This window comes from Antechinus flavipes, chromosome 4 (assembly GCF_016432865.1).
Source record: "Antechinus flavipes isolate AdamAnt ecotype Samford, QLD, Australia chromosome 4, AdamAnt_v2, whole genome shotgun sequence".
Classification (NCBI taxonomy): Eukaryota; Metazoa; Chordata; class Mammalia; order Dasyuromorphia; family Dasyuridae; genus Antechinus; species Antechinus flavipes.
Genome location: NC_067401.1, coordinates 155,766,345 through 155,778,324, shown reverse-complemented (window position 1 = coordinate 155,778,324; position 11,980 = coordinate 155,766,345).

The following is an 11,980-nucleotide window of genomic DNA, read 5'->3' as shown; positions in this document are numbered from 1 at the left end:
AGGGGCCCTCAAACTACGGCCTGCGGGCCAGATGCAGCAGTTGAGGACGTTTATTCGCCTCACCCAGGGCTATGAAGTTTCTTTATTTAAAGGCCCACTAAACAAAGTTTTTGTTTTTATTATAGTCCGGCTCTCCAACAGTCTGAGGGACAGTGAACTGGCCCCCTATTTAAAAAGTTTGAGGACCCCTGCTAGACATTCAATTTTCTATGTGGATTTGAAGGAAAGGAAGTCTACTTTTCTTTGATTTTCTCGGGTCTAGTCACTTGATATTTAGGACCATGTATTTCAAAAAACATTTTACAATAAGATTGGCATCCAAATTTTTGTTAGTCAATTAGCTTTAGACACTGTGATAAACTCTGAGGGAAAAAAAGAAGCAAAAAAGCCAATAATAAAAATGCATAAAAAGTAGTTTCTGCTCTCAAAAAGATTCCACTTTAACAGGCAAAAATAAATAAACAAAAACATGGAAAAAGCTATGTGTTGTATAGGTACGACACAGGCATGATTAATGTGTGTGTGTGTGTGTGTGTGTGTGTGTGCGTGCGTGTGTGTGTGCAGTTTCTGAGGGAAGGTATAAGAATGGAGAAAGATCAGGAAACACAATTTTTCTGAGAATTGAAGGAAGCCAGAGAAACTAGAAGACCCAGAGGAGGGATAGTGTTCAAGGCTGCTGGGGGGGAGGGGAGGGAGGAGGGAAAAGGAGGGTGGAGGAGGAAAAGCAGTTTAAATGCTCAGAGTCCAGAGATGGAGGGTCCTGTGGGAGGAACCACAAAGAGGCCATTTTCACAGGTAAGGGGTATTTAGTGGGGAGTAACATTTAAGAAAACTGGAAACATAGGGAAGGATCTGGTTAAGGCACATTTTGAAAGTTAAACAGAGGACCGCATCTTTGACCCTGGAAGTAATGAGCCCAATCTAATCCTAATTTGTGATGCAATAATTTTTAGTTTAAAACATCCAACTCATTGACAGAAAATTCACCTTCTAATGGATTCTTTGTTCTTCTATCAATATATACAGCGACCTTACAAATTAAAGCCTTGGAGAGCTGCCTCTTAAAACAAAGAATGAATAATCTGCCTATCATCGCAGTATTTTTCAGAGATAGAACCTGGACCCAGGTCTTCTGACTGGTTGGAATGTTTTTCTAATCACTTCTACAGTTTAGGATATATTTAGGAAAGTCCCCTATTTGACCCTGGACACATTGAAATAAAATTGCCAGTAAAGCTTTTTTTCCAAGTGCCCTGTGGGGAGTGTTTTCACAAAATCAAGGATCGATAACAGAATTCACTATTCACACTAACAAAAAACACAAGGTCCTGGAGCTTGGCATAGGAATGACTCATAGGGATTGGGTCTGTGATTTTGTTGCTATGGGTTACCCCAAGGTGAGGAAACACCCTGCAGCAATACAAGTCAACACCTTCTTTGCAAAGCCTTAAAGAGTTGTCCAGATCGCTGAGAGGGAAAGAAACTTTTCCTGGATAAAGCCACTAAGTGTCAGAGATAGGAACTGAACTCTCATCTTCCTATGTAAAAGACCAAGTCTCAATCTACTACTCAATGTTGCCTCATATAACTAGACACAGACTTGTTAAAACATGCTGTTTACAAACAAAGCATCTGTGTTTATTTTAGACAGGCATGTACACATCCCAAAGGCAACACTCTGACAGCCCATTAGCCCTTGGCAACAGAGATATCAGATGACAAACATTACTTCTGAAAGAAAAAGATCTGGGTGTTGGACAAAGTAGAATGTACATGCCAGGTGCTTTCTCCTGTTTGGCCAGGCACACAAATGCTGCATGGTCAGCAGAGCCTTATTGCCTTGTCCTGCCTTCTTCCTCACTTCCTCTTTATGAACTTTTCCAAGGTTGGCTGAAAGTTTCAGCAGGCATCTCTTGGCATTCATTCAGAATTGTTGGCAGCCAAATAAGACCTCTCAGGGGTTGCTATAGAAACCAACAGAAGCACCAATGTCTGTAAAATCTTTAATTTCATCTGAGCAACTTTATTGAAGAACAACAGCAAAAAAGAGGTATCCAGGGAGGGAATTATCTGAAGAGCTGTGTGTCAAATTATAAATTGCTCTTTTAAATGAAATATGTGAGTGTTCTTGCTTCTTACAATCTTGTGGAACAAATGGAGATCTATCTGGAAGAGACCTCCAAAGTCATGTACTACAATTCTTTCTCTTTAAAGATGAGAAAACAAGACGAATGAGATTAAATGGTTTGTCAGAGTTAAACAGATAATATTATAGAAGGAATATGAAGCCAGGCCTTCCCCTTTCAGAGCCAGTGCTCCTTTTTACCATTCCTCACTACCACAACACTTTAGCACTTTATAATCCAAACTACACACTTTAAATTTCCTTGTAAGACTTCTTAGTTTAGGCTCTGAGGTGCTACTAAATCCTTCCAATGCTGTTGTAAAGTACTTTGAAAACTTCCAAGCATCATCTAAATTTGAGTTATTTTTGATATTACTTTATCATTAAGTCTTATTGTTCAGGCTCACCTTTCTTAATCTTATCTTGATTCATTCCTGAAAATTTAGTGGGAAACTTTTGGTTACAAGTAAATAACCATATATCTAGGCACATTGGCTCATTAAAAACAGCTGAAATTGCCCTATCTTTGCACCAGAATTTTTTGTGAGTTTACAGTGATTCTGTAGAATAATTAAGAATTAAGAGGGGGAAAGAATATCCTCATAAGCAATTAGGAAAGGAATCCGGCAAAATATTTTTGCTCTTTTTTTTAATATTTCTACATAAATTAAGGAGTAAATGGAGGTGAAATGGTAGAGAGAAACAAAATTTTTCAATAATGGCATGTTGCACCTAGAGTAAAATGTTTCAGCTTTATCAAAGCCTTACTATGTTGGCCCTATTTAAGAAGATGGACAATCTCATAATTCTCTCAATTTAGCTGTTTAGTTAGAATAGTTTCTATTGCAATCAAGCAGTTTATCTCTTCTTAGAATTTAATAGCAGAATACATGATTTGAATAGAGGGTATCATGATAGTATGATGTGAGAAATGGGTTATTCAGTGCAATAAAATTTTGATTTGGCATCAGAGGACTTGAATTTGGATTCTGGCTCTACTAGTCACTAGTTTCATGACAGTAGATAGGTTAAATCTGTTCTCTGGAATTCATTTTCCTCATTTGTGAAGTGAAGGGGTGGTGGATTAGATCAGATGTTCTTAACCTAGTACCTGTAAACATTTTAATACACATTTTGAAAGTCATATTTCAATGTGATTGGTTTCTTTTGAAATTTCATGTTCTGTAAAATTTAATAAATGTTATTTTGAAAAGAGTAAAAATAAACTTTAGTACTTAACCAAAGGGTTCCATGGAACAAAATGAGTTTAAGCAAGCCTAAATTAGATTATCTCTAAGATTATCTATTTAATTTAGATTAGCTAAATTTGATTATCCCTTCTGTATCTTAATCAATGATCCTATGATGATTCTATACTTAACTTTTAAAATTATTCATGGTATTTCCATGAGGTGCTGTACTATGCAGGATAAATTTACATAGGGAAATGCAAAAACACAAGGTGAAACTGATGGACAGGAATTGTATTCTGAGACTCATGTGAGCTTTCGTGGGCAGAAATTTATTTTTCCTAGATTTTCACTTGTTGGATTTCTTGATTTTTAATACTATATGTCTCAAAAACTATATTACAGTGGGTTGGGGCCATTTTGGAGAACAATTTAGAACTATGCCTAAAGAACTATCAAACTATGAATACCCTTTGATCCAGCAGTGCCAGTGCTGGGTCTGTATCCCAAAAAAGATCATAAAAGAGGGAAAAATGACTCACATGTGCAAAAATATTCATAGCAATTCTTTTTGTAGTGGCAAGAAATTGGAGACTGTATGAATGCCTATCAATTAGGGAATGGCTGATTAAGTTATAGTATACAAATGGAATGGAATGCTATTATCTATTTTTAAAAAATGATGAGCAGGCTTATTTCTGAAAAGCCAGGACTTATATGAACTGATAGTGAGTGAATTGAGCGGAACTAGGAGAACATTGTACAAAGTAACAGCTACATTGTGTGATGATCAATAATGATACATTTAGCTCTTCTCAATAATACCATGATCCAAGACAATTCCAATAGACATTAGATGGAAAATGCCATCTGTATCTAGAGAATGAACTATGAAAACTGAATATGGATTGAAGCATGCTATTTTCAGGGTTTGTTGTTGTTGTTGTTATTGTTTGCTTTTTCTTATGATTTTATCCCTATTTTTTTTCTTTCACAACATGACTAATATGGAAATAGGTTTAAGATGACTTTTTATGTATAATCTATAACAGATTGTTGCTGTCCTGGGGAGGAGGGAAGTAAGGGAGGGAGAGACCAAAAAAAAATTGAAATTCAAAATCTTACAAAGATGAATGCTGAAAACTGTATTTGGGGAAAAAATGCTAAGTAAAAAAAATACAGTGGGTTTGGCATCCTATTTTTATATTGATTGGTAATATTTTGATAGAAGGGAGATTTAATTATTAAATGAATAAAGTACTTAAGAATTTTTCTTCATATTAAGAAATGGCATCCTAAAGATCCAGAATGGATCATGTTCAAGTCTATTAATAACCTGACATGTCATGGCACTCAAGTATTCAGTCAAATTTGTCCTTACAGAATAGAAAAATTGAGCTTTGGAAATATCCTATGTAGGAAATTAATTATTTTAAGAGTGTATATTCTACAGACAGCATATAACAAATGTCCTTAAGCCATAGCTTACAAAATATGGACCAGCAATGCTGGATACAAAGAAATATAGCTCAAATCTTTCTTAAAGCAAATACTATACAAAAATATGAGTGTATCCAAAGATATTTTATAGATTTGATGATCCACACACATAAAAAAGATAGTATAAAATTGCCAAAAATTTTACAATATTCTTGAAGATTTCTTATGATGTGAAAAATGGAAATTACTCTGCTTTAATGAAAAAAAGACAGTTACTTAAAATTCTGGGTCCCTAATGGAAAGATTTCAAAATTTCTCATTACACACCACACACACACACACACACACACACACACACACACACATACACACGCATACACATACCCCATTCTCCCAATACATTCTTGGACTAACTTAGGTAAAGAGACTGCATTTATTCTTTTAAAGCAAGGCTGATTATGTGACTTATTTATAATTCTAACACTTAAAGAATCAGGAATGAATTTCTACTACTGTGGACTCAAGCCCTCATTTTAGTGTATTTTCCCCTATGTTGGACACCAATGATGAGTATATTGGATCAATTTACCCAAGTAACATCAAATAAATTTTACAAAAGGCTACTTATGGCAAAAATATAGAAAGAATAGAAATTTCAAGTATTTTATTCCAACTTTTGGGAGCATACTCTTACAACTAGCCTTTATAGGAAGGATGTGTATAAATAAGGAGAAAAAGACAGGAGGAGCAGGAATCACATTAATCTCATTCTTATCTGAATTGGACAAATAGGGTACAACAAATCTTGTTTGTGTGTCTCACACACACACTTTCATGTAGAAATATATCAAACACAACTGGGAAACAGTTATAAGGAGAAAGAAGAGAGAGATTAATAAGGGAGGATAAAGTTGCAGAGTGAATTACAAGCAAAACAATATTCAACTTTGGAGGGCAGAAAATACATAAGACATTAAAACTAAAGATAATAAAGGAAAGATTGAATATGTAGGGTTTGAGTGACAAAAAAAAGTAGAATTAATGAAGTTAATAGAGAAAACTTTAAGTAGTATTGAACATATCCTACTAACCTCCTTTTACTATATTCTTGTTGCAAAAACATAATGGAATTGGGTGAAGGGAGATGATAATTTTAATAGGATATGATTGAGTGAAATAGACAAATAACTATCATAAATATTGTGATAATGGAATTAATTTACCCATAAAAAGAAGATAGCAGAATGAATTAGAATGCAGACTCCAACATTATTGTTTAAAAGAAATATACTTAAACATAAAACATTCACATATTGTTAAAGGGGTTAAAGACAAATTAATTATGCTTTAGACAAATGCAAAAAAAAAAAAAAAACAAGAAGCAGGATCATGATCTCAAACAAGGAAACAGTACAAAAAAATGATTAAAAGAAATAAGCAGAGAAACTATTTTATTCTTAAAAGCTTCAGAGATAGTGAAATAATATCATTATAAATAGATATTCACTGAATGATAGTTTAAGGAAAAATTAACTAAATATCCAGAAATGGGAAAAGAGAATAACATTTACATAGTATCTACTATTTGTCAAGCACCATGTTAGCACGCTTTAAGAACTTTTACAAATATTATCTTGAGTCTCACAATAATGAGACAAGGTAATTGCTTTTATTACCCCATTATGTTGTTGAAACAACAGAAGCAAAACTATATTGAGTGATTTGCCCACAGTTATACAACTAACAAGTGCCTGAGACCAGAGATCAGATAGATTTGGAAGTGAATTCTAACAACACTGAAGGAACAATTAATTCAAATTTTACATAAAATTTTTGAAACATGAAAAACTATAGATACTACCAAAGTACTTCTATGAGACAAATACATTCTTACTAACTAAAACAGGGAAAGATAAAGTAGAGAAAGAAAATTATACTTAGCTATTCCTAATATCTATCAATGCAAAATATTTAATATCAAGAAGAAAGCTAGGGTTTGTAACATATTTAAAAGATTATCTATTATTCTATCTTGTATTTATGCCAGGAATGTGGTGTTAGATCAGGGGTCCTCAAACTACAGCCTGTGGGCCAGATGAGGCCCTCTGAGGACGTTTATGCGGCCCACCAGGTTATGGCAAAATCAGACGGGAAGTGATGCTCAACCTGAACTCGGGTTAGCAACGCACACTTCCAGCATGGGCTGAGGAGACAGAGACAGAGTGTGAGGCGATACCAAGGTGAGGTGAGTTCCCAGGCCGTGGTGTGTGGTATGGGGATGGGAGAGAGATGCAGAAGATGGAGAACTGACGGCCCACAGCCCTGTACAGTAACAGCAGAAACCACAACAGACAGGCACGAGGCATGTGCAGTGCATGCTGCACATGTCACAGCCACTGCAGGGGGAATTCACTGCAGGAGTGAAGGTTGGAAGTGGGAGTGAGAAGAGTGAGAGAGAGAATGCACGAAATGGAGGCATCACAGTGCAGAGGCAGCTTGGAGGAAGTTGGGCATTGCAGTCTGTTTGTCTCTGTGTGGACAAAGTTATTGCTGAGACATTGTTTTCGTAGAGCTTTATGTATTTTACTATATGTATGTATTTTACTAATAGCAATTTGGAATCCCTAGGAAATAATGATGTCAAGAAAAGGAAAAATTGACTCAGAGTATAGGATATTCAAAGAACAGTGGACTTATGATTACTTTTTCATGCAGTACAAGGAAAAAGCTATATGTCTGATATGCCAGACACTATATTTTGTGTTCAAAGAATATTATTTGTGTCGACACTATGAAACTCAACATAAAGATAAAATATTAAAAAAAGAGAAAAGATAAAATATTAAAACTGAAAAATACATAGACAACTCAGCTTTTGTGAAGCAGAAGCAGCTAAATATTTCATTACTGCGAGCAAGTTTTCGAGTTGCCAAGCTAATAGCATGCATTGGCAGACCATTTGTGGAGGGAAAATTTGTTAAAGAATGCCTTCTTTCTGTTGCCAAAGAGATGTGTCCAGAGAAGGCCAATTTATTTAGTACAGTGAGTCTTTCAGGACCTACAATTACACAGAGGATTGAAGAAATGGGAAACAATCTGCATCAGCATTTGTAAAATTCCATTAAAAAAAATCATATTTTTCCTTGGCACTCAACGAAAGCAATGATATTCATGATTCTGCACAACTTCTAATTTTTATTAATGGGATGAATGATTATTTTGAAGTCATTAAAGAGCTTGCTGCACTGCAAAGCATCAAAGGAACAACTACAGGAGAGGATATCTATGAAAAGGTTTGCCAAACTAGGAATGGTTTGGAGCTGGACTGGGCTAAACTAGCCAGCATGACAACTGATAGTGCTCCTAGCATGGTGGGGTCTAAGAAAGAAGTAATTGCTCGCATTAACCAAGAGATGGACAAACATAACCATTCTCAGCCAATAGCCATACACTGCCTCGTCTATCAACAAGAGCTGTGTAGTAAATCACTGAAGTGGGACTCTGTTATGAAAATTGTGGTATCTTATGTTAACTTCATTAGAGCTAATGCACTAAATCACAGACAATTTCAAGAATTTCTGTCTGAGCTAAATATTGAGTATGAAGATGTTCTATATCACACAGAAGTCCATTGGCTGAGTTGAGGGAGCGTTTTAAAAAGTTTCTATGACTTACTTCCACAGATTACAATTTTTCTGCTTTCAAAAAACAAAGAAGTACCAGAGCTCGATACAGAATGGAAATGGCACCTTGCCTTTCTGACAGATGTAACAGAGCTATTCAACAATTTGAATATGCAACTTCAATGAAAGGGGAAGCTCAACTGTGATGTGCAATCACATGACAAAGCATTTGAAGTAAAATTAGGCCTCCTCATCAAAAAAGTGAAGGAGGAAAACTTCTGCCATTTCCCCACAACTCAAAATCTGTTAGTGGAAAAACCGCTGATTGCATTCTCAAACAAAACATATGTGGATTCATTGGAAAAATTGTAAAAGGAGTTCCAACTTAGATTTAAAGAGCTTCATCTCCATGAACAGGACATACAGCTTTTCCATAACCCATTTTCTATTGGCATTGAAAATGTGGATATAAATGACCAAATGGAACTGGCTGAACTGCAGAATTGTGATTCTCTGAAAGATACATTCAAGTCAAGCAGTCTTCATAATTTCTATACATCTCTCCCCTCTGAGACATATTCTCATCTCAGAAACCATGCATTTTCAAAATGGCAACCATCTTTGGCAGCACTTATGTCTGTGAACAGACTTTTTCTAGAACGAAACATTTGAAATCTCCAACCAGATCAAGACTAACTTGCATCACTTGTTACAACTAGCAGTGACAAATATGGAACCAGACAGTGACCATCTCATTAGCCAAAAGGAGGCCCATAGTTCCCATTGAAATACTGGTAAGTTTGTTGATTTAACTTTACTTCATTTTAAATATTGCATTTGTTCCCATGTTGTTTCTTCACTTCAAAATAAGATATATGCAGTGTGCCTAGGAATTTGTTCATAGTTTTTGTTTTTACTATAGTCTGGCCCTCCAATAGTCTGAGGGACAGTGAACTGGCCCCCTATTTAAAAAATTTGAGGTCCCTTGTGTTAGATGGTCTAATATTGGGAATACTACAAATAACATGGACCATATAAAAAACAATAATAAAATCATTTGATTATATCAATAAATGTGGGGAACCATTTTTGTAAAAGATATAAAATAGCTGATTCATGATATAAAAATGATTGTGATAAATAGACAAATAGCAGGAAGAATGAACAATGATCATCTTGTTTCATTGACATATCATGATTATTGACACTAAAGCTTGTTATATCAAGAATTCTGTAGTTTATCAGAAAATGAGTCCCCTGGAAACCTGGGATAAGAATGAATAAAAAATGTAGGAGGAAGGATAATTTTAGACTACATGTGTCTATGCTGTTATAACAAAGACCTCTACAATTTTAACAAATTTTAGGACTCATTATGCTAAGGAAACTGCTGAAAATGCCCACTTCTGTAACAAAAAAGGAAAAAATAGAATTGACAGGCATTCCAAAAGCACAAGATAAACTTGTCAAATACAAGTAGGAATATCTTTGCAACAAACAGATATTCCATAAGTAACAATTAAAAGTCAAAGTCAAACTTCTAGGAGTGACAAGGATTACACTAAATGAAAATGTCTAGATGAAGGGAAAGAAGGGCTTGAATTTAGATTGTAACTATACAAGTAGACACAATGGGTTGGACTATAACGATGTTGATGTTCAAATGGCAAGATTTGGCAAATAATTTGATGTATATTGCTAAGATTATAGACCTACTATATAGTATTGGGCCTGAATTCAGGGAGACTCATCTTACTGAGTTCAAATATGGCCTTATTCAGTTACTAGTTGTTTGACCTTAAACAAGTCACTCTATTCCATTTCCTCAGTTCCTCTTCTGAAAAATGAGTTATGGAAGGAAATGGCAAATCACTGTAGTATATTTGCCAACTAAACTCCAAATAGGATCAAGGATAGTCAGACATCACTGAAACAAATAAAAATTGAAGTAATTGTGGTGCTTTTAATAAAAAAAAAATAAGTGGAGATTTAAAACAATAGCATATTTGAATAAAATATATTTAATTATGTTTTGGATATGTTGAGGTTGAGATAGCCCTCAAATATCTAATTTGAAATGTCTAATGAGTTACTGTGATGGGGGACTGAAACTCAGGAGAAAAACTTAGACTGGATATATAAATCTGTGAATGATCTTCACAGAAATGATAATGAAGCACATCAATAGAGAATATGTAAAAAGAAGAGGGCCTGAGACAGAGCCTGGGGAACATACACAACTGGGAGTATGCTATTAATGTTGAACCAGCAAGAGAGACTGAGGAAAAGTAGTCATATGGGAAGGAGAGGAAGCAAGAGACTGAAGTAATGCAAAAAAAAAAAATCAAAAAAAAAAAAAGTAGGCAGGAGGAGGTTGTAATCAATAGGTGATCAAATACAGCAGACAGGTAGAGAAGATTGAGGACTAAGAAAAGAATATTACTCTAGATAATTAAGAGAGCATAGCCAACTTTGGAAAGAACAATTTCTTCTTTTTTTTTTTTAGATTTTTATTTTTTTATTAAAGTTTTTATTTACAAAACATATGCATGGATAATTTTTCAACATCAACCTTTGCAAAACATTGTGTTCCAATTTTCCCTCCTTTTCCCACCCCTCCCCTAGGTGTTAAGTAATACAGTATATTATTCATGTTAAAATATATGTTAAATCCGATGTATGCATACATATTTATACAATTATCTTGCTGCAAATGAAACTTTATTAGAGAAACTTCGTAATCTTTCCCCCACCCAGGTTCTTGTTTTTCTTCTATTCTTATCTACATTGGTCTTTTCTACAAACTTTTTAAATTTGATATAGTCAAAATTATCCACTTTGCATCCTGTAATATTCTCTATCTCTTATTTAATCATGAATTTTTCCCTTATTCAAAAATCTGGCAGATAAAATAGTCCATGTGCTCCTAATTTGGTTGTGGCATCACTCTTTATGTTTATGTCATGTATTGATTTTGACATTATTTTTGGTATGTAGTATGAGATGTAAGTCTATATCTGTTTTCTGCCAAATGCCTTTCCAGTTTTCCCAGAATTTTTGTCAAATTGTGAATTCTTACCCTGAAAGGTTGGATATTTGCATTTATTAAAAATTAAGTTTCTATGGTCATTTGCTCATGTATATTGTGTACATAATCTATTCTGCTGATCTATCCTTTATTTCTTAGCCAGTACCAAATTATTTTGATTATTAGCACTTTGTAATATAGTTTGAAATCTGGTACTACTAAGCCAACGTCCTTTATATTTTTTTCGTTAATTCCCTTGAATGTTTTGTTTTGTCTTGTTTTTCCAAATGAATTTTAATATGATTTTTTTCTAGCTTTATAAAATAACTTTGACTGCAATCATGTGTTTGACAACTCCTATCATGAACTGCATTGCAAATCCCCAGAGAAAATGAAGAATTGATTTACATAGTGTTTATAAAAGATGTTGGTTCTCCTTCCAAAAGTGACACTTGATCATCTCCAGAGAGATGTTTACTTCCATGTATACCTTGTTCTAGCCCTCACCCAGTGATGAGATCACCTATAACATCAATCCCTCTTCTCACTGAAATCCCAAACATTTCAGGTACTT